Source organism: Oryctolagus cuniculus, chromosome 12 (genome assembly GCF_964237555.1).
Source record: "Oryctolagus cuniculus chromosome 12, mOryCun1.1, whole genome shotgun sequence".
In the NCBI taxonomy this organism is placed as follows: Eukaryota; Metazoa; Chordata; class Mammalia; order Lagomorpha; family Leporidae; genus Oryctolagus; species Oryctolagus cuniculus.
In genome coordinates, this window is record NC_091443.1 from 98,440,467 (window position 1) to 98,465,113 (window position 24,647).

General features: G+C 41.0%; 1 protein-coding gene across 2 annotated transcripts in view; it reads right to left on the reverse strand.

Moving 5' to 3' along the window:
* LOC127482730 (monoacylglycerol lipase ABHD2) overlaps window positions 1-24,647 on the reverse strand; it is a 709,665-nt gene that overhangs the window by 680,430 nt on the left and 4,588 nt on the right. Inside the window, exon 2 of one of the 2 annotated variants that reach the window (XM_070054437.1) lies at window positions 14,881-15,296. The exons of the other annotated variant lie outside the window; for it this stretch is intronic. The gene's annotated coding sequence lies outside the window, so the exon portion shown is untranslated. The remainder of the gene's footprint in view (window positions 1-14,880; window positions 15,297-24,647) is intronic. 2 annotated transcript variants of the gene reach the window in all.

Below are 24,647 nucleotides of genomic sequence, written 5' to 3' on the forward strand. Positions count from 1 at the left end.
CTGTTTAAGACTAGGGGAGATTAAGGCACACTGAAATGCACACTGGAGACAGCGAAGGAGTGACTGAACAAAGATTAACTGCAGGCTAACGTATTCAGCCAGCACTTACTAAGTACTTACTATGCATCAGAATTTGTTCTAGATATGGAAATATGACAAGGTAGGGAGAGATATGGGAATATGGTATGGCAGGGGGAAGTCATTGCATTAACAAAGGAAACAACAAACAATCGCAACAAAGAAGGCGTGGCCAGTCAGTGTGGAGTAACTAGCACTAGACCAGCCTTCCTGCAGTAAACAATGGAAAAACAAAAGAAAACAGGAGAAACAAGTGTTTTCTGTCACTACACTGGCATCCCTAAGCACCAAGCATACCATGGAAGACAGGCTACATAATTTTGTCAGATGAGGAGAAGTCAGGGGAATTTGCACGAAAAACGCAAAAAGGAAAGGGTTTTAAGGCTGAAGTTCAGAAATCTGCATATGCACCCCCTGGACTCTAAATGCCAAGCTGTATATGACTGCCATGACACTGCATGAGCAACTGCTAGAGCACACAGGGCTGGAAGGCATCAGAGCCCCATGGACAGTTCAGTCCATGCCTGTGCATTCAGCAGAAACCATGGAAGCCCACATGCTGGCATTAGAGTTAAATAAACCCAGCAAGGAAGACGACTATTCACAACACAAGAACAAAAAACCTCAAAGCCAGGCTTGATCATTGCAGGTTGATGTGTAATGTAGTTTGCTGCAAGAATATACTTTTTAAAGGAAAATGCATGCTCAACCAGGAGAAAAAGCAAACCATGTAAAGAGATGCAGCAATCAAAGAGAAAATGGAATACTCAGGGCTTCCAGTGAACTTTCACATATTAACTATGCGCACAGATAGACATTAGAGGATTTGAAGAGCCTCAAGGACAGTGGATCTACATGAAAACATACAAAATAGAACAAACACCTAGAGTTAAAAGCACCTGAAATGAAATAAAAGATTGGTGAGTTTGAAGTCAGGGGAATAGAAACGATACCAACTGAACCATGGCTGCAGTTGGTGGGGAGGAGCTGAAACAGTCTCAGTAAACAAGGCCAACAACAAGCAACACAACACACAAGTCATCAAAGGCACAGAAGGAGGTATTGAAGATACACTATTTAAAATTTGCCAAATTACTTAAAAAATAACAACTCGAATATAAATGAGGGAGGGTGGGTAGAGAGAAAATCAACAAATTTCAAACAGAATTTTTAAAAAAGACACACAATAATGAAATACCTGAAAACCAGTGATAAATAGAAATTCTTACAGAGCAGTGGGTAGGAGCCAGGGGGAAGAAAAAAATATACACAGGGAAGACACAAGAGTTACTGTTAACTTTTCATGAGAAAGAATACAAACCAGAAGCTGGTGGAAGAACATCTTCACATTCAGAATAAAAACTAAACTGTTTTTCTGGTAGTCTACATGCAATGAAAAAGTCATTCAAAATGGAACCAAACTTTTTAAAACCAAACAAAAGAGAGTTTGTGTTCAGAAGACTTCAACTTCACAAAGAAAAAAGCTAGAAAGAGAAAAATGGAAAATGTTATCAGGTGAAAACATGGTGAAAAAGATTAAAGAGCACTGTACATCGTGAATTTAGGAAAATATATAAATTTAACTGGATTTGTGCTTTTAAGCTTTTTAAAAGATAACTGAAAGCTAAAAGCAAAATTAAAAATGTAGAGATTGGGACAGTGCTGTAGCATAGCAGGTTAAGACCCCAGTCTGCAGTGCCAGCATCTCATATGTGTGCTGGTTCAAATCCCAGCTGTTCCACTTCTGATCCAGCTCTCTGCTATGGCATGGGAAAGCAGTAGAGGATGGCCCAAGTCTGTGGGCCTCTGCACCCACGTGGGAGACCCAGAAGAAGCTCCTGGCTCCTGGCTTCGGATCAGCACAGCTCCAGCCACTGCAGCCATTTGGGGAGTGAACCAGCTGATGGAAGACCTCTCTCTCTCTGCCTCTGCCTCTCTGTAGCTCTGTCTTGCAAATAAATAAATAAGCCTTTTTAAAAAATGTAGAGATTACTATATCCATATAACTATAAAACATAAGACAGTAATAGAATGAGGAGAAAGACTGAAATGAATATACACTGCTTAAAGCATCTTTTACAAAAAGATTTAAAAGCTACATAACAGTAAATTACAGATAAAAATTGTAAACTCTAGAGCAACCAGCAAAAAATTAAAAAGATGTGGTTAATAAGTGAAAACGATATAGCAGATTATACGAAAAACTCAAAATGCAAAAGAAAAATAATTTCTACTTCATTGTGATCAGGTACATACAACCTACATTTTTAAAGGAAAATTATTTTAATAGTTACATGGACTTACCATGTATAAAGACAAAAATGGGCTTTATCATTGCTTGAAATTTTATTTATTTTGGTTGTTCACTGATTGTGTGTCCCATCACAACAAACGTTGCATGAGAAAAAAACTTTTCTTGTAAAATTTTATTCTATGTTTATTACTGTAACTCCTAATGCCTAGAAAAATACAAGGCACATAGAAATAAATTAAATGAATGAATAAACCGATCTTTTTTAAAAAATGTTTTTTGCTAAGACTAATCCTTGAGAACAGATGAATGTTAAGTAACTGCTTCAATTTTATTTATTTATTTTTTTGACAGGCAGAGTTAGACAGAGAGAGAGAGAGAGAAAGGTCTTCCTTTTCCATTGGTTCACCCCCGAAGTGGCTGCTATGGCTGGCACGCTGCGCTGATCTGAAGCCAGGAGCCAGGTGCTTCCTCCTGGTCTCCCATGCGGGTGCAGGGCCCAAGCACTTGGGCCATCCTCCACTGCCTTCCCAGGCCACAGCAGAGAGCTGGACTGGAAGAGGGGCAACCAGGACAGAATCCAGCGCCCCGATCGGGACTAGAACCCGGGTGCCGACGCCACAGAAGGACCGATTAGCCTATTGAGCCGTGGCGTCGGCCTCCCATTTTATTTTTTAAAGGCAGTACAATCCACTTCCCAATCAAAATCCTATCTGGAACTGGAATCTATATAGAAGTTCAAAGGAGGCCCCTGAATACCCAAGGCAGCCCTGAAGATATCTCTATGAAATACAAAGCTCAATTCAAAAACTCTTGCTTTCTGTCATTTTACTGACCACTATGAAATACCTTGGTTTTAAAAACAGTTCCATAGAAATCTGCTCTACACGAGACACAAGGCTTGAAATGTGTATCTCGGGGCCAGTGCTGTGGCTCAGCAGGTTAACGCCCTGGCCTGAAGTGCCGGCATCCCATACGGGTGCCGGTTCTAGTCCCGGCTGCTCCTCTTACCATTCAGCTCTCTGCTGTGTCCTGGGAGGGCAGTAGAGGATGGCCCGAGTCCTTGGGCCCCTGCACCTGTGTGGGGGACCTGGAGGAGGCTCCTGGCACCTGGCTTCGGATCGGCACAGCTCCGGCCGTTGTGGCCATCTGGGGAGTGAACCATCGGATGGAAGACCTCTCTCTCTCTCTCTGCCTCTCCTCTCTCTGTGTAACTCTGACTTTCGAATAAACAAATAAATCGTTAAAAAAAAAAAAAAATAAAATAAAAACAGTTCCATTAAGTTGTCACATACCATGACATTTACCCATTGAAGTGTTCAAATCAACAGACTGTCAAATTCAAAAGCTGTCACTAACACAATTTTAGAAAATTACACCAACCCAAAGAAAAACTTCATATCCATTACCAGTTAATCCCCATTTCCAACCCCAGCTCCAGTCCTATGCAACTATTCATCTACTTTCTCTTCATATAAATTTGAAGAATTTTTCTTATACAAGGAATCATACAATACATGATTTTTGTGTCTGGCCTCTTTTAATTGGCATAATGTGTTCAACATTCTCCCATGTGATAGCATGTATAAGTATTTTGTCCACTTTTGTTGCCAAGCAGTATTCAAGTATATGGATATATCATATTTTATTTATCCATTCATCAATAGACATTTGGGTTACTTGTACTTTTTTATGAATAATACTGCTAGAAACATCTGTGTACCAGCTTTTACATAGCAATGCTTTCATATTTCTTGGGACATATGGTAACTGTATCTTTAATATTTAAAGGAACTACCAAACTGTTTTCCAAAGTACTTGTACTTAATTCCCATAAGCAAAGCTTGAGTTTTTTTTTTTTAATTTCTTTGGTGACTATGTTTTTAATGTAATATCTAAGAAACCATTACCTAACCAAGGATCAGGAAAACTTACTTTGCTACTTGCCTCTAAGAGTTTATAGCTCTAGCTATAATGTGATTTGAGTTAATTTTTGTGCTTGGTGCGAGGCAGAGGTCTAAACATTCTTTGAATATATAGTTGCTCAAACAAAAAAACATTAACATGTCTTTTATTTCCTGATTTCACAGTCCTAGTACACTTGTTGAAAATCTGTTGACTGTGAAAGTACATTTCTGGACTCTCAATTCTATTCCACTGATGTGTAGACCTTTATGCTAACGCCTGTTGTCTCCATCACTGCAGTTCTGGAGTATCATTAAAATTGCTAAGTGTCAGTCCTCCCATTCTGACCTTCTTTTTCATTGTAGTTTGGTAACTCTGGCTCCCTAATACTACTGTGTGATTTTAGGATCAGCTTGTGAAAATCTACAATGACAACAACAACAAAAATCCAGCAAGATCTTTGATAAAGTGTGCTTAATCTGTAGATTAATGTGGGGCTTAATACAGTTTTAACAATATGAAACCTTCTGATCTATAAACATGTCACATCTTTCCATGGATTTAGATCTCTCATTTTTTCAAAAAACATTTTGTTGTTTTCAATACTACTCTTGTGCGCTTTATTTAAAAAATTGTTTTAAAGTATGTTTTAATGCTATTGTGAATACAGCTGATTTTTTAAAAAGATTTATTTATTTGAAAAGTAGAATCAGAGTCAGAGTTAGAGAAAGACAGAGAGACAGAGAAGAATCTTCCATATGCTGGTCCACTCCCCGAATGACCACTATGGCCAGGGATGGGCAGGTCAAAGCTAGGAGCCTGGAACTCAATCAGTCTCCCATGTGAGTGGCAGGAACCTAAGCATTTGGGTCATCTTTCGCTGTTTTCCCAGGCACATTAGCAGATAGCTGCATCAGAAGTGGAGCAGCCAGAACTTGAACGGATGCCGTGATATGTGGTACCAGCAACGTAGGCAGCACTTTAATCCTCTGTACCATAAACCCGGTCTCTGAGGTTGTTTTATTAATTTCTGGACTTCTTGCCACTACAAACTACACTTGAGAAGACTCAACCATCCTTGGATGAAAATGAATATGTAAAGATTACAGATATCATAAATCAAATAATCTAATTTTTTTCTGAAATACTGTGACTGGAATTCCTGAGTCTTTTTTTTTTTTTTTTTTTTAAGGAGAGAGAGAAAGAGAGATATCTTCCATCCACCGGTTCACTCCACAAATGGCAGTGATAGAAGGAGCTGGGCCAGGCAGAAGGCAGAAGTCAGGAGCTTTTTCTGAGTCTCCCACATGGGTGCAGAGGCCCAAGACTTGGGACCATCTTCTGCTGCTGATCTAGATGCATTAGCAGGGAACTGGATCTGAAGTAGAGCAGCCAGGTCTCAAACCAGCACCCATATGGGATGCCAGTACTACAAGTGAAGGCTTAACTTTCTATGGACAGCACCAGTCCCTGAAATTCCTGAGTCTTAATGAACATTTTCTTATTCCTTCTTTTTCCCTGGTGCTGATAAATTCTTGCAAATTTTGTAATTATGCATAATTTGAAATTTTGTGTTAATACTCAGTTGCCATTTGCAGGAGGACAAGATTGCAACATGCATACCAATAACACATGTAATTTTAATTAAAAGAAATCAAATATTAGCTAATACAATGGCATCATTAGCTAGTCCACTGTGTTGAAGATAATATATAATATTAATGGTAACATCATCTATTTAGGTAATCTAAGCAGAACAAAATATTTTACAACCAGTTCATTAATTCCCTACAATATCAAAATGATTTGGTTGTATCAGGACTATCACCCTCATCTCAGTTTTATAGCCAGAAGTACGTGACAGAACAAGTAAACAATTTGTTCAAGGTCATCCAGCAGAGCAAAAGCCAGTTTCTTATTTTTTTCATTTGACCAGAAATATACAGTTCTGAAAATACGCATGAAGTTTTGTGTACGTACTCGTGCTTTAAATGCACCACAGGTGCTACTAACAAGAAGCCATCTTGGGGCCAGCACTGTGGTGTATCAGGTAAAGCCACTGCCTGCAGTGCTGGAATCCCATGTGGGTGCCAGTTCGAATTCTGGCTGCTCTACTTCCAATCCAGCTCTCTGCTATGGCCTGAGAAAGCAGCAGAAGATGGCCCAAGTCCTCGGGCCCCTGAACCCACATGGGAGACCCGGAAGAAGCTCATGGCTCTGGATCGGCACAAGCTACATCCATTGCGGCCATCTGGGGAGTGAACCAGTGGGTAGAAGACCTCTCGTAACTCTGCTTTTCAAATAAATAAATCTTTAAAAAAAATGTAATGGAAGAAGTATAGAATAAAAGTCAGGTAGGAATGAGGCTTTCTTAAGGACACTGTTTAATGGGCTACATACACAGCTTTGCTATAGCAATCCCACATTTAGAAATCTGTAGCACATATACAGCAGCACCAGCTGCTGGAATAGCAAAATACTGGACATAACCCATGCAACTGGGCTCAATAAACCATGGTATATCCATACAACAGGATATGACCGGAGGCATTCCCTATGTACAAATTGGAGAGATTTCCATACTATATTGTTAAGGGGGGGGGGGGGACAGGCACAGAAAACTTTGTGCTTGAAATGCTACCATTTATATAAGACTAGGGAAAATTAAAATATGTGTATTGACAAAAAGAATACATGAATAAACAAGAAACAGAATGGGAGAAACTATTTTTAAAATCATGCACCTGATAATGGTTTAGTGCCCAGACTGTATAAAAAACTGCTACAACTCCACAACAAAGACAACGCAATACAAATAGGCAAATGACTTGAACAGGCATTTCTTTAAAGTTGATATTCAAATGGCCAGCAACCATATGGAAAGATTATCATCACTAAATATTAGAGGGAAAGATGGGGCATACATTTGGAATATCAGTTGAGAAGCCACTCATTATACCCTCATCCCATATGGGAGTGATGGTTTTTTTGTTTTTGCCAGGCAGAGTTAGACAGTGAAAGAGAGAGAGACAGAGTTATAGACGGTGGGAGAGACAGAAAGGTCTTCCTTCCATTGGTTCACTCCCCTAATGGCCGCTACGGCCGGTGCTACGCTGATCCGGAGCCAGGAGCCGGGTACTTCTTCCTGGTCTCCCATGTGGCTGCAGGGACCCAAGCACTTGGGCCATCCTCTGCTGCCCTCCTGGGCCACAGCAGAGAGCTGGACTGGAAGAGGAGCAACCAGGACTAGTACCCAGCGCCCCAACCAGGACTAGAACCCGGGGTGCCGGCACCGCAGTCGGAGGATTAGCCAAGTGAGCCACGACCCAGCCAGTGATGGGTTTCAGTACCGGCTATGCTCCCCCATTTTAGCTTCCTGCTATCGTGCATCCTGGGAGGCAGGAGATGGCTTAAATAGTTGGGTACCTGCCACCTATGTAGGAGACCTGGATTGAGTTCCTAGTTTCCAGGCATTTGGGGAAATGAATTAGCAGATTGGTATCTTTCTCTCAAATATTTTTTGAATTAGGTAAAAATCAAAACCAGAATGATATTACATTTCACATCTATTAGGTTAACTACAATAAAAGAAGAAATAACATCAATGTTTGCAACAATACAAAGACACTGGAATTCTCACATATTGACAATGGGAATATAAAATGGTTCGGCCACTCTGGAAAGCAGTTTGGCCATTACTCCAAAATTTAAACTAAAAAGTACTATAAAATCCAACAATTTTGCTCTTAAGTATTTACCCAAAAGCATTTGAATCAGAAACTCAAATACATTAACATGAACGTTCATGGAAGCACGACTCAAAACCACCAAAGGGTGGAAACAATGCAAATGCCCATCAATGTAGGACTCAAGAGATAAACTGTGGCAAACTCACCATAATGGAATACTACTCAACCACAAAAATGAGGAAGTACTGACACATGCTACAACACGAATCAAGACGCCAGGACGAAGAAGCTAGACACCAAAGGTCCTGTATTGTTCCATTTCTGTGCAATCTCAGAATAGGCAAAGCTATACAAACACAATAGATTAAGGGTTCTCAAGGACTGAAGGGAGGGAAGAATGAGGAATGACTACTTAATGGGTATGGGGTTTCCTATGGGGGTGATGAGTGTATTCTGGAACTAGACAGAGGTAGTGAGAGCACAACATTGTGACCATATCAAATGTCACTTCATTATTCACCTCAGGACGGATAATTCTATGCTATATGAATTGTACCCCAACAAAACAATTCTTAAAAGAAGCAAGCTAATAAAAATGGTAACCTGTAAGGGGAAGAGACAAGTGGGCTGGAGGGGCAAGGATGTATGCAAGACTTCCAAGCACATTTTCCTACACAGTTCAGCCTTTGAGTTCTGCAAATGTGTGTATAAAATACTCAAAGAATTAAAAAAAAAACCTACATTCCCACTAATAAATTTAAAGTAACTTTCCCTTTGTCTTATGAAGAATGTTTCTTTGGAAAGTAACCCCAGTTATTTTAAGATCCTTACAACATCTTTAACTATTTAGAAAAGAAGCATGGTTTGTCATTCATGTAGCCTGCCAGTCTATCATCACACTGATTCAGCATCAATCAGTTGTGTGCCTTGAGTTACTCTCAGGACGTCAAGACAGGTTCTGATACCTTCTCATGTTCCTCGGCTCAGCCCCCACAGCCAGCGGTAGCAGGACAGGCCAAAGAACACGGCTCAAAGGCTGACCACCCACAACTGTGTCCTTAGTACTGCACTGGAAGAAACATACATGCTCTGAAGAAATCAGCTCAAATTAAATGACCCAAGAAAATCAAAGATGACTTTCTAATTCCTTTTACTTTGATTTTGAGGCTTCGAAACAATTTGACAAAAAATTCCATAGTACCATCTTGCCTCCAAGTTTTTTAAAGTCTTTGGGGGTTCTAGAAAGATATTTTCTTTCACATACAATTAATACACTTATTAGTTTTCATTTCAAGAGCCTTCAGTAGATAAGCTCTGAAATATCTTAAAATTTTAGAACTAAGCCGGCGCCGTGGCTCAATAGGCTAATCCTCCACCTTGCGGCGCCGGCACACCGGGTTCTAGTCCCGGTCGGGGTGCCGGATTCTGTCCCGGTTGCCCCTCTTCCAGGCCAGCTCTCTGCTATGGCCAGGGAGTGCAGTGGAGGATGGCCCAGGTGCTTGGGCCCTGCACCCCATGGGAGACCAGGAAAAGCACCTAGCTCCTGGCTCCTGCCAGGATCAGCGCGGTGCGCCGGCTGCAGCGGCGGCCATTGGAGGGTGAACCAGCGGCAAAGGAAGACCTTTCTCTCTGTCTCTCTCTCTCACTGTCCACTCTGCCTGTCAAAAAAAAAAAAAAAAAAAAAAAAAAAAAAAAAAAAATTAGAACTAAGAGATATCATGAAATACTATGCTATATTATGAAGAGTTAAATTTCGGAAAAAAATACACCAACTTCAAGAGCTTTGTGCTTGTCTCTGTCAAAGTCTATGGGCAACATTCAATTTTTATAGAGTACAAAGTTTAAATTAAGACTGCTTGGTCTTCCTTTTTTTTAAAAAAAACACACTTTCCCTGACAGTATCAATGTACTAGCTTCTCTAATTCTTAAGTTCCAACAAAAATAACTACCTTCAACTTTTTTGGATAAACAGTATAAGGCTTGCTTGCTTTCTGATAAAAATCCTGGAGCCAGGAGCTTCTTCTGGGTCTCCTACATGGGTACAGGGGTCCAAGTACTTGAGCCATCTTCTGCTGCTTTCTCAGTTAGCAGGGAGCTGGATGGGAAGTGGAGCAGCCAGGACTGGAACCATAGGTAGTACTTTTTACCTGCTATGCCACAATGCTGGCCTCAATTTGCTTTCATTCTAGAAGCAGTGTAAGACAGATGACAGTTTTTGTTTGTTTTTGTTTTTGTTTTTGTTTTTTTTTAAGAAAAATGACAAGCCCCATACCTCAAGTGGGACTTTTTCTGGCCATATTTAATATTACTAAAACAGAACAAGAACAACTGCTTAAAATACAGAAGTTCTTTGGCTAAAATCTCAAAGATCATACTTTGATTCAGAAATCTTTACTTATTTGTAAAGAACAAAAATCAGTCTGAATGTTTCACCTATTTTTAGGGATTTTAGCCCTATTTTTAGGGATTTGGAGGGGTTGAAATCAATGTAAAATAAGGCTAATGCTAAATAGCAATTTATAATAACATGAGTTCTTATTCAAAAAATAAATGCACTCTACTTGTAGCTTTCTCCAGAGTCCAAGGTGTATATAAAAAGAAAACTTGTAAACAAAGGACAGGAGAAATAGCAAAAAAATCTAACTTCAGAGAAGAGCAAAGATGTCTGGAAACTGGAGTCTCTCATAGGCCTAATTACTGGAGTGCCTGTGTTGGGAGGGAGAAGAGTGGCTGTGAGCACGAGGCTGGAGTTTCTGAAGCCCATGTGGGCATCTGTGGGCATCTTCCACCACTTCTGGGCAATTCTATTAGGCAAAATCGAACTTGTTCTTTCTCACTCAGAAAAGACAGCTTGTCTTGGTACCAGGGCATCTCTTTAAATGTTCAAATTTTAAGAAACGCATAGGCAAAAACAAAGGATGAAGAGTGGGCTAACCTTGAACAAACAGAAGAAGAAAACAGATTTTCAATATGAACAAAAAACCAGAACAATCAAATTGAAATCCTCCAACAGGACACTGCAAATGTGTTTCAAGTGCTACATTTCCTCCACTGACTGCAACTGAATGGCAGAAAGGGCATTAGAATCGGCAGTCAACAGACTAACAGACTAACACTAGATGCCTTTGGGAGTGGGTAACAGACCCTTCTCCATCACTGCAGCAGACAATGACAGAAACTCAAAATGGACAAAAATACTATCAAACACACATAGATAGGTCATCCAAGTAGTGAAAACCCATCAGGCCAAGATGCCAGAGAACACACTCCACAGGATTCAAAATCACCTCTAAAATCTAAGCCACCAGCTGGTGGGTGTGGATAGATCACACTGATGACAATCAAATCCAGACATTCTCACAGGCACTCAGCCACTACAGGGTCCTCCACAAACCATTCTGGGAGCAGCGGTCTCATCTCCTTCAAGCACAACACCTGGCAGACCCCTGTCAAGAAAGACCCATCCCTCCCCTGTGAAGACCCTTCTCTGAAGAAAGGTGGGGGGCTGCCCATGGCTAGACTGCTTGCACTCTGATTAACAACACCCAAGCAGCTAGGGAGGTAGCTCTTGTGTTTCATACACCACAAATTTCTGTTTTTCACACATACACACACATACTATACTATGCTTACCATTTCCTGGGAGGCCCCAAAGCCTGACTTATCACACCAATTTGTATTCAACAATGGGCTGCTGATTCTCCACCCCACTTCATGACTGGCCCCTGTGGATCTGTCTCAGGGGCTACGCCAAAGAGGCCTACACTGTCGAAGGGCTTCTGTGGCATCTCAGCCCCACATTTTTCACTTGGTGCTAGATGGCATCTATGTCAAAATCTCTATTCTATCCCAGCTGAACTCCCAATCACAGAAAGAATCATACTGTCTAGTGACTTGAATAAATTTGAATGCCAATACTAAATTTACTCTAGAGCCTCATCAACAGAACTATTCCTTCTCTGCTTTGTTTTTTAACTAAACCACCTAATGCAATGGCAGGGCTGAAACAGTAGGTCAGTAAAGTCACCAACAAGCCCAAAACACTCCAAAAAGTCAAAGAAATATCCAACATTTGTTGGAGAAAGTGCCAGAAGGCTAGAGGAAGAGACTATCAACAAAAGACTAGAAGAAAAGGACAACCAACACAGTTAAAAGGTCATGAAACAAGTAACAAAGAATGACTCCTGTGTATTCTATTTTAGATGAGGAAGGAGAAATATATTAGGGGTTCATCTGATCTGATCAATTAATGACTACAATAATGGTTATGATTTATTAAGCAAGACACAGTGCTAAGTGTTCTACATACATTATGTCTTCTAATCCTTAGAAAAACCTTATGAAAGAGAGTAACTTTGTCTTATAAATGAGCACCTGAAACACACACAGATTACATAACTTGCTCAAGGTCACACAGTTCATGAATGGCAGAGTCAGAATCTGAATTCAGCTCTAAGACTCATGACACCACACTACAGTACATGACTTAAAACCTGACTTAAACCACAGTTTCTATGTGCATAGGGTTTTTAAGATTTATTTATTTACTTGAAAGGCAGAGAGAGGCAGAGGCAGAGAGAGAGAGAGAGAGAGAGAAAGAGAGAATAAGTCTTCCATCTGCTCATTCACTCCCCAGATGGTAGCAACGGCAGAAGCCGGCAGCTTCTTCTGGATCTCGCACGCAGGTGCAGGGACCCAAGCACTGGACCATCTTCTCCTGCTTTTCCAGGCCATAGCAGAGAGCTGGATCAGAAGTGGAGCAGCCGGGACTCGAAACGACACCCATATGGGTTGCCGGCACTGCAGGCAGCAGCTTTTCCCACTATGCTACAGTGCCAGCCCCTGTACATAGGTTAACAAGGTATCAGTATGTGCTAATATGAAGTAACGTCTAAGATACAGTAAGTCAAAACAGGTTAAGTGTGCTCCAGTTAGCCCCTCTAGTACACTACCAGGTGTATAAGACAAAGGACTGGAGGGAATACACATAGAATCACCAACATTTCCGAGACTGGAACAGTGGCAGCCTTAAATAAAGGCAACTGTGGATTTGAGAATCTGGAAAGTACACACTTTTACTACTGCCTTTTGCTATGGTAAGAATTTAACCAACTCATGTCATTTTCCATAAATAAATACATAATAAAATAACTGCTAAAACCAAGATCCTGTAATGAAAAGATACTTTGGCAGCCTCTGCTCACAAAATCTGAACAATCTAAAGAACAAAGGAATGCCCATTTTAATCCAGCATTCTTTTTAGACGTCTTCATCATCAACACTGCTCACATCCTAAGTATGGACCAAACCAGCTTCTACCCATGGAAAGGAAAAGGCTGTTCCTATGACCCCAGAGAAGACATTGCAGAAACCTAGACAGAGGTGTGGAAAGAAGAAAGGCCACTCTAACATAGTCAACAAAGCAGAGAAGAATGGGCAGAGGACAGACCCAGGGGAATATGGTCACTGAACAAAGCTAACATTTAGAAATTAATAAGGAAGATGAAGCATGGAACCATCTAAGCAAGGTTAGGACATGGAATTTTCCAGATGCAAACAAAACCCCTAACACTTGAAGACTAATTTCATCTGTTGAAATGAATAATACTCTTGAAGAGGGGTGGGAATTTGGGAGGGAGGGAGGGTGGAGGGAAGAATCATTATGTTACTAAATTTGTACTTATGAAATGCATGAAGTTTACATATGTTAAAGAAAGAAGTTGCTGTGAAAACAAATCAGCATTTTTCTACTTACCTTTACTTTTAGAACTGCTGTAATTTTATGGTCATTCAAAATTGTTGGCAATGCTTATTAGTGCCCTCCCCACCCATTTTCAAAAGGTCTGAATACTATTTGCTTAAAGAGCAGAAACTCTGGACAGTTTAAGCATAAAGAGGGAATTCACTGGAAAACAAACTGGAGTAAAAACCTAACATCCAAACCTCAGTATAGACATGAACCAGACCAGCTCCAGGCTATAGGGATTTCTAGAGCTCCACAGAAACAAGGCAGGTCATGATGGGCAGAGAGATGGCCAGTGGGTCCCCGATATGTGTCAGTGCACTCTCAGAAACTGGTATATTGTAGCGAGTCAGGTGCCACCCAGTAGTTGCCTACTACACTACAGCATTCACAAAAAATGCTCTAATTTACATTTGTACATTTAAAAAACTCAAATACTCTACATACTAAATTCATGGATATTTAAATTCACAAATTTTCACTTACAACCACATGCTTCAAATATTATTGTGCATACCACCATAAAAAAAAGTCAATGTGCTACATAGATTCCATATCAGAGTTGTTATTGGAAGAATCTTACAGTAGAATCATAAAGATTAAACAGCACTAACCAGAAATCAATGGTACAAATATGTTTATCAATTCATCTTTCAAAGGAATTTTTTGTTCTTACAATGAGCCTGTAACTTAAGAAACGGCATGCCATGCCTTTTTCAAATACATGAACAAAATAAGGCCCCAAACAATAATTTAAGTTCAAACAGAATTTAATTTAAGCTCAAATAGAAAACAGGCACTGAAATCCAATGTCCACTCACATGCGCTCAGGATGAACCAATTAACTCTTTAATTCCCCATTCCTCCTAAAATCCACTAACACCACATTGTACTCAATTTTAATTGCTTTCATAATTTAAAAAGGTTACAAATGCTTGCTGTTTGAAGCAGACTATTGAAAAAGAAAAGAAAATATTCCTCCCCCTCTACAACACAGAGATAACTGTGTCAAGCAGGCTGCCCTACTCCTTCAACCATACTCATTACACTATAAAAAGCCAAGTAATTTCTTACTTGCTGTTTACCTAATGTTACATCCCCATTACTTTGTTTTTCTGAGATTTTACATCATTTCTTCTGTAAAAAGCAACAGATGCTCAAAGAAGATCAGAAAACAGAGACAAATAAAAGGAAAGACCCACAATCCTACTCACCAAGAGGCAATTACCATCTCAGTGTTCTGGCTCCAGATCCTTTTCCACTTGTACAGAGGGCACTTCAAAAGTTCATGAAAAATCAAGTTTAAAAGATGAGCTCTTGGCCGGTGCCGTGGCTCACAAGGCTAATCCTCCGCCTTGCGGCGCCGGCACCCCGGGTTCTAGTCCCAGTCGGGGTGCTGGATTCTGTCCCGGTTGCCCCTCTTCCAGGCCAGCTCTCTGCTGTGGCCCGGGAGTGCAGTGGAGGATGGCCCAAGTGCTTGGGCCCTGCACCCACATGGGAGACCAGGAAAAGCACCTGGCTCCTGCCATCGGATCAGCGCGGTGCGCTGGCCGCAGCGGCCATTTGGGGGGTGAACCAACGGTAAAGGAAGACCTTTCTCTCTGTCTCTCTCTCTCACTGTCCACTCTGCCTGTCAATAAAAAAAAAAAAAAAGATGAGCTCTTTCATACAAAGAAAATGAGAAATCCATGCAGTTTTTTCATAATATACATTTTCCATGAACATCTCCAAGACCTCTCATATATGCTGAACACTTTTCATGTCAACTGGAGCCACTCTACAGCACCCTTCCTAAAACCTACACAGTACTGTAGTCCTCATACATGCTATATGATCCACTAAAAAAGCAGCCAGAAAGATTCAGATCCTCTTCATTTTGGCCAGGATCACCTGGTGTTGACTGGAACACAAGAGACAGAGGACTCAAGCCAACCCTGCCTATACCATAAAAGCAAAATCACAGAGCAGGTTAGGTCGCCCAATGTGTCCTCACTAACTGATTTGTGTCGCTCCCCCTCTTCGTGGAGGAACGACACAGGACCCTGCGCTGTTCTTTCGTCTGCTCGGCCCTCCCCGGGTTTGCTGCTGGTTCTTCCCGGGTTGGCTACCGTCCCTTCCACCTTCGTGGAAGGGCGGTTCCCCCTGCCACTTTTCCCCACTTCCGCGGGGGAGCGGCACACCGCCGGCCGGCTCTCTCGGGGGCTACTCAGGTGTTCCTTCAGATGTTCCTGGTGCATGTTGTCTCTCTCCTCCTTTATAGTCCTCTTCCGCCAATCCCAACTCTGCTACCCACACGCCGAGTACGCTGCCCTCCTCCAATCAGGAGCAGGTCCTGCTGTTTATTGGTTGAACTGGAGGCAGCTGTGTAGAAGCTGTTTCTCCCTTCTCAGCGCCATATTGTGGGAGAGCAGATGCATAGAATAAGTCTTAATTCCAGTAACAGTATAGTCCGAGTTGCTCCCCACAATTTGGGATAATTTATTCACATGCCAAATGAGGTTGGCATTGTTTTTTAAAAATCTCTTTTGTTGCCAAGGGTATCTAAAATGAAACTCAGTTTATTCATCCAAGAAACAAAAACTTTGAAGGCCAAGTACTTGTGAATTTTTTCCTAAGTTTTAGTCACAGCTAATAAATGCTAAATTTTTTATTTGCTGTGAAGAATTGATCTACATTAGAGGCATTTTACAACTTGTTTCATGCTTTCGGTTGCACAGAAAACAGCAGTTAGAAATGTAGACAATTTTTGACGAACTGTAATCCTCCACATTAGATATAAGTAACTTTCAAAGTTAAGGAGTTGTTGGTGAGCAACCATCAGCCAACTAAATATCAAGTTACCTCATCAACGAAAATGACTGCATTCTCAACTGTCCTTAACTCTCAAGCACTAAGGTTATCTTAACCATGTACTTTTTTCCATGTATATGCTTCTTTGAATTGTTGCTAAAAATACCTTATCCTTTTGGCATTTAAAGTAGCTGAAAGCCAAGAAGACCCAAGTTTTGTCTTCCCCTATCCATGGCAGCAAAACCCCAGTTCAGAATGTAACTTGAAATTCACTGCCTAACCATGGAGGTCTTGATGTTTGGCACCTGTTCAGCAAGAATCCTATTATTCTATAAGCACCAAGTTCAAGTCCTCTGGCTCAGTCTTTCTTCCTCTTACATCTCTGTTCTCCGAATCGCCGCACCTCAAGCAGGGCCTGCTACTTCTACCCCTATTCATGTCCCAAAAGCTGACCTCTCAGACTCTCTGTGGCTTAAAGCTTCCGCCTCACCTCAACCCCTCCACCAGCCACGGTGAACTGCACTGCAGTATCTTAGTATCAGTGCACTTCTGCCCTAATCAAATGTAAGCTCCATGAAGTAACAAACAATTTTATTAGCATTATGCCTTTACTGCCTTACACATCTTACTCGCTAAAGCAAACTGAATTACCTATACTCTCCTTAATTGACAAAAACCACACTTATCATGTATACTATGTTGTTTTGAAATAAATATACACTGCAGAATGGCTAAAGTCAATTACAATGCCCAGTAGTTCACAAACTTTTTGTAGCAACAACAGTTAGAATCTACCATCACCAAATTACAAGAATAAAATACACTGTCATTTCCTAGAGTCACCTGCCAATGCAGACAATCCACTGTCCTCAGGTGCTTGTTTCCTAGTGTTCCACCTATGCTGTGTCTAGGCTTGAATTTGTTTTAATCCAGCTTGATTTCACTATGCTTCTGGACCCTAAGAACTCGGGCCTTGCAATGAAAATGAAAGATTTCTCAACCATTTATCTTTTTTTTTTTTTTTTTGACAGGCAGAGTGGACAGTGAGAGAGAGAGACAAAGAGAAAGGCCTTCCTTTTGCCGTTGGTTCACCCTCCAATGGCTGCCGCGGCCGGCGTACTGCGCTGATCTGATGGCAGGAGCCAGGTGCTTATCCTGGTCTCCCATGGGGTGCAGGGCCCAAGCACTTGGGCCATCCTCCACTGCACTCCTGGGCCACAGCAGAGAGCTGGCCTGGAAGAGGGGCAACCGGGTCAGAATCCTGCGCCCCGACCAGGACTAGAACCCGCTGTACCGGTGCCGCAAGGCAGAGGATTAGCCTAGTGAGCCGCGGCGCCGGCCCATTTATCTTCTAATAGTTCCTCCCCTACTCCCTATTTCTGGAAATTCACAGAAGGCAATACTGAACCTCTCATTCTCAAGTTCATGAGTTTTAACTTCTCATTTTCCATTCTTTATTCCTCAGTACTGTATTCTAAGCAGTTTGATCCAATCTCCTTTAAAATCAATAGCTTTCTCTTCAATTATATCTACAACTATTTAACCTGCCCATTGAGGTTACTTTTTAAAATTTAATGACTATAATTTCCATTTCTAAGAATTCAATTTGGTTCTTTTCTGTGTTCTTTTTCTCATCTGCAATCTGCAATCTTTCACTGGGGTCTTACCTCTTATCTCCAATCATTTTAAATAAATAATCTCTTTCATATGTCCTATCATCTACCTACTGAAGTACTAATTATCTTATTGATAATCTGCTCTCTTTCATAGTAATTCATTTCATTGTGTGGCTGGACAGCTGTGTATTGTAAGCTCATCTTTGGCACGAGCTGTTTCTTCAGTAGACACCAATGAATTGGCTCTGCAGGACAGCATCACAGTTCCTTCTAAGGGCTCTATTAGTGTCCATTGTTGTGGACTAGGTTCTGTGCTAATTTCTCAGCTTGACGGTTAGATTTTAAGAAACTGTGGATTTGAACTCACTCCCATTGTGAGCTGCAGCCTTGGAATTTAGATGTCTTGTTGGTTTACTGTTTATTATTAATCCCAATTATCACCAGCCCTGAAGCACAAGGTTCTCTGCACTTTCTCAGACTAGCAGTCAAGTTGTTCTCAGCCTTCTCTCACAGATGTAACAGCCTATCATGATTTTGTGCTGGAGGACCTCCACTCCACCCTCCTACTGTATGCAGGCCTCACACCACCTCTGCTCCTTCAAGAGATCCTCCAGACCAAGCCTGTGGCACTTGTACCCTCCCAGCTGTCAGTTTTCACCTCTGGCACAAGGCATTTCATGGTCTTTCAAGCTCGCAAATGTTTTGGGCTATTGTTGCTATATTTTGTCAGCAATTTCTGTGCTTATAGGAGAGTAAGATGGGCAGTCTCCATATGAGCTGTGTTGGCAATGTCGCTGGAAGCCTCCAGTAGTTAGAACATACAAAGCTGGAACATTAACTTCAGAAAATTGTGATGATTACTTCCATTTTGCCAATGACAATGGCCTACATTTTTTTCAGCCTTGACAACAACTTTCAAATTTGGGGTAAAAAAATTCAAGACATACTAAAATCATTTTGTCACTATTTCAAATGCCTGTCTACTCATTTAATAATTCTAATTCATCTTGTATCTCACTCCTAGAATTTTAGTGAAATCAGAAGACTGGAAAAGATCACTTCCCATCTAATCAATGAATCCAATGGTCTTTTTAGTACTCATCTCATTCACCTCTCTGCAGCAATATTTTTTGATCATTCCAGTTTTTCTATTCCAACACTACCTCAGGTCATTTTTTTCTTTACTGTTCAATTTATTTTTTTAAGATTTATTTATTTATTTGAAAGGCAGAGTTACAGAGGGAGGGAGGGAGGGAGGGAGGGAGGGAGGGGAAAAGGGAGGGGGAGAGAGAGAGAGAGAGAGAGAGGTCTTCCATCTGCTTGTTCACTCCCCAGATGGTAGCAACAGCAGAAGCCAGGAGCTTCTGCCAAATCTCCTACGTGGGTGCAGGGGCCCAAGCACTGGGGCCATCTTCTACTGCTTTCCCAGGACACAGCAGAGAGCTGGATTGGAAGTGGAGCAGCTGGGACTCAACCGTCGCCCATGTGGCATACCAGCACTGAAGGCGGAGGCTTAGCCCACTCCACCACAGCACCAGCCCCGGTCATACATTTGTTATCGCTATGTTATCAATCATTTCCTAATATATGCCCTTAACTCTCCCCTCTAGAATTCTTCCAGTAAACCATAATCAGATTAATATTCCTATAATAGTTCTCTCCTTATATGAAGCATTCACATTCTCCATCTCCAATACAGTGACTCATTATTCCCTAATACTGAGAAGACATTTTGTGGATTTCTAGCCACCAACGTGTAAACAGTAACACCACCTCACAAGTGCTAACTGCATACTATGTACTTGATAAGGCGCAAAATACCTCACCTGTTATCAATTGATCCTCACAATACCTGTATGAAGAAGGTTCAACTACTACACAATTCTTCAGGGATGAGGAAAATAAAGCTCGAAGATTAAGTAGCCAACTCAAGAAAACACAGCTAGCAAGAGGCTGAGTCAGTTTTATTTTATACCAAGTCCAGCCTCTTAAACAGTGTATATTATCCACAAGCACTTGTACCCAAAGCCCCTACCCTTCCTGTGACTGTAAAAAACATCCATCCAAACAGCCTCTTAAAAGCTCTGCCTGGTTGCTTCTATAGGGACCTCACACTAATGCACTCAAAACCAAAATCAGGATCACACTGCCCACGCTGTGGTGGTCCAATCACAGTGAAAAACTTACTACCCAACCAGTCATGCAAGTCAGAAACCAGAAATCACCCTTATTTTCTCACTCACCTACATCTGCAACCTATGACCAAATTCTGACCATCTTCTTCCTCTCTAACCTCTACGGCATCCATCTTCCTCCAGCCCAAGAACCACACCACCCTTGCCCAGCTGCTACAGCCTAACTCATCTACATTCTCATTTCTTTCAACCCATTCTCCACTGTGCAAAACAAACCAAAAAAGCACATCCTCCCCAAAAGATGATTTTAAAATACAAATCTTATTTTTTCATCAATTTGAGACTCAAAATCATAGCTTTAAGTCCATCTTTATTCCAGAGTCTGAAACTATAGGAATGCAAGTATTGGTGACATCTGGGTTTCAGTAACAAAGCAATTTGCAGTGAGCCAAAAATGATGCCAGGACAGAAAGAGGAGCAAACTGAGAAATGATGACTAAAAGGACAGCACCTGAGGTTTTCAGCACTTGGCTCCAGTGACTCCTGAAGCAGAGCAGAAACCTAAACCTGCCCACATTTCAAGGTATTTTTCTCATTACACTGTGATACCCCAGGACCCTTCCAGAAAAACCCTTTTTCTCTAAAGTAGTTCAGACTAAGTTTCTAGCTTGCAACCAAGATTCTTTGCTAAGAAAAAGGCTTTGAAAGAACTATGGTAACACACTTATAGTATACCTACAAAGCAAAAACTGAAATTCCACATAAAGTAAAAAATACCTTTGCCTAGCATATATATACATACAGTCTATGTTTGTAAACTCATGCACCTCTTCCATTTAAAGATGTTACATAAAATGCTTTAGGTCAAGCCCATGCTTTCCTTTATGTTCTCCAAACCATCACAGTAAGGGCTTGATGAAAGCGGAAAAAAAAAAAAAAATCAGGGGCAGGCATTTGCCCTTCCAGTTAAGACACCTGTGTCCCTATTAGAGTACTGGGGCTCAATGCTCAGCTCTGGCTCTGGAGTCCAGCTTCTGCTAATCCAAATCTTAGAAGTAGCAATGATGCCTCAATTGGGTCCCTGCCACTCACATACGAGACCCAGATCAAGTTCCTGGTGGCTGGTTTCAGTCTTGGTCCAACCACAGCAGGTATCCAAAGACTGAACCAGTAGATTGGAGCACAAGCTGTCTCTCCCTGCCTCTCAAATTTAAGAGTACTAACAATTTACATCAGAAGTAAAAGCGTAACTATACAATATAAATCAGGGCCTGCACTGTGGCGTAGCGGTAATGCCACTGCCTGCAGTGCCGGCATTCCATATGGGTGCTAGTTCAAGTCAAAGCTGCTCCACTTCTGATCCAGTTCTCTGCTGTGGAGGATGGCAGACCTCAGAAGGCAGTGGAGGATGGCCCAAGTCCTTGGGCCCCCGCACCCATGTGGGAGACCTGGACAAAGATCCTGGCTCCTGGCTTCAGATCAGCACAGCTCCATCTGTTGCAGCCAGTTGGGGAGTAAACCAGCAGCGAATGGCAGGTAGGTATCTCTCTCTCTCTCTCTCTCTCTCTCTCTGCCTCTCTGCCTCTCTGCCTCTCTCTGTTTAACTGACTTTCAAATAAATAATCATTTAAACAAATACAAAATCATGTTATGTCCCTGTTTCTTTGGGTACAGCCCACACAATACAGCATAAATGCCAACTCTATCTAGGTGACTGAACTTTCCCCACCATTCTCTTTCCTACTTGTGATATTGCATCGTCAAGTATTATAAACTCACCTTGCTCTTAACCAAAATTTTACCTATTGCATAAATACTTTGTAAAGTAGTGTGTCACAGAAGAAACAAAGGAGTTGTAGAAACCACAGATTATATTCTATGCGAAGACTTTTTCTGTTGTCATCTGGTGGTTTGTATATAAAATCAACACTGACTTCCATCATACAGAGGGGCTTGGTCACACACTATCTTGTTCTTTCTGCATCATCTCCAACATCTAGGGAGAAGTCAAGGCAGAACTGAACCTCACTCTGAAAAAAACCCCTCTCTGACAATCAGAAACATACCACAAATAAATTTAGGACTACACTGAAAAAAAAAAAACCCACAGACACTACCACCCCTGGAAGTGACCACCTTGTATAAATGTGACTAGGTTACAACAATGACATAAAAAAAAAAATTCCTCCTTATTTCACATCTGAAATACTCAGATTTCTTGGGGTACTTAAGTTCCCACCCCCAATTATTATCAATAGTCACAGAGACAATAGTAGGAGTCATATTTCTCCCCTGGCCACCACAGTCACTCTTTGGTTACTTCCCCATATTCTTTTCTTGAAAACATCACCTGTGTTAAATCAAACTTAGAGTACTGCAAATCTCACAAGCTAAAGAATCAAACTTACAGAGTACTGCAAATCTCACATGCTAAAGAATCAAACTTACAGAGTACTGCAAATCTCACATGCTAAAGAATCAAATCCAGAATACAGAGTTCAGAAAAAGCAGCACACCACTGCACGAAAACCTGATTTTTTTCTGCATCATAATACGAGTTCCAGGGTCTAGCCCATTTTCTAAAGTTCACATCTGCAAACACTACTCGATTAAAAATCATAATATTTTTTAAAATACAGCAAAGCCAAAAACATCAAGAAGTACCTTCTTAGCCCCATTCCACAAGCTAATCTCCAAAGATCAGTAAATAAATAAATCTTATCAGTTGTCAAGAAACTGGATTGATAGCTGTATCTTCACTAGATATTGCCTGAGCATTAGTGTCAACTAAGTCTATTACAGTGAAAAATAATTCTTGTGTTAATTTTAAGGACTCTCTGCTTTACTAAAAGTCCTTAATGAAGACAAGTAAGCCAAAATAACATGAGGTTGAGCACAGAAAACTCAAAACACCAACTACTAATCTCTTTCATTACTTATGGTCACTGTCCAGTAAACAGCTACATTCTTACAACCAATTCCTATCCCACATCTTGTTATATCTCTCAGAGCATCAATTACCTTTGGTAGATTTCTATTAATCTCATTACTCTTTCTTCTTCTGACCACTTAGATAAATTTTCTTAAAATAAGATGCTTATTTAATTCTCCAAATTTACAGCTTACATTGATAAATTATGCCACTAATTTGCTTTAGAGAACCTAAAATTTTGAGCATGAACCATTGTACGGCTAGAGGAAATGCATCATGTGTTAGCAGCATCTCAGGAGAAATGCTGTCTTCAACACTGAACATACCTGGCAAACTAAAATGAAGAGAGTTAAATTCTAGGGACTAAGACATATGGAATTACAGAATCCCCAAAGAGGAGACACACTTAGAGAGTCTGGTAAGGGCAGAAAAGATGTGACAACATACAGAAGATCAGAGAATCAGAGCAGAACAGATTTGAACAGTGAGTCTAACCGCCTCCCTCTGTATAGATGAGCAAACAGAGCAAGAGAGGCTACCCGACTTGCTCACACTGCAAGGCAGTCACAGACGAAATAAAACCAGAGCTACCGACGCTTAGCCCAATGCCTTCTCCATTCACTACATCGTGTTCCTAGGAAAGCTTTATTAAAAATATTCTCATTCCCACAATAACCACAGGGGAATGGGGCCAGCCTAATGCAATGATTCTCTGGCTTTAGAGCTGTCAGGAAGCCAGATCACCTAAATACCAACACAGCAAATGCATCAACAGAGATTCCTGAAGCAATGATCCCAAATATTTGTGGGCGTGTATGCTTGGATATAGTAAAACTAGTGTTAATATAATGAAGTTCCAAGATTAATTGCAATAAACTTCTTCACAACAGGTCTCAGGTATGGTCAAACTATGACAGTTTTGCATTTCAGGAATTCACTAAAAATTTTAACTGTAATTTCTATGTGCTACCAGAGGATGGCAGAAGGTGCCACTTGCAGGCTCAACTAACCATATATTCTCCCTCAGGATTATGGGTACAGTTGTTCATGACTTTTTAATTGGGAAGTGTACAAATTCAGGGGAAACTTTAAGAAAATGTGTTACAGAACCACTGAAGTCAAATCAGAATAAAAGGACTACATGAACTAAGATACTCACCTACATTACACACAATATATCATTGTATACCAAGAGTATTTAAACCAACTGAAATCAACAGCTTTGCATTTTCTAACTTAAGTGTCCCTCTTCTTCATACTATCCCTTTCACCCAGATTTTCATTCCCACCCTCTGCTTTCATGAATTGGACTTCAAGGGCCTACTTTCAGAACTACCATTTTCTAAGTTGCTTAGAGAAACTGAAGCATGAGCCATCACAATGCAGTTTGTGTTTCCTCCTGCTGCTATGTGCATTCCCTTCTCTATGTGTAGTCAGGCAATATCCCTAGCCTCCCGGCTCCTGGACACCTTGAGGAAGGCCAGAGAGCAAGCAGAATGACACTGCCT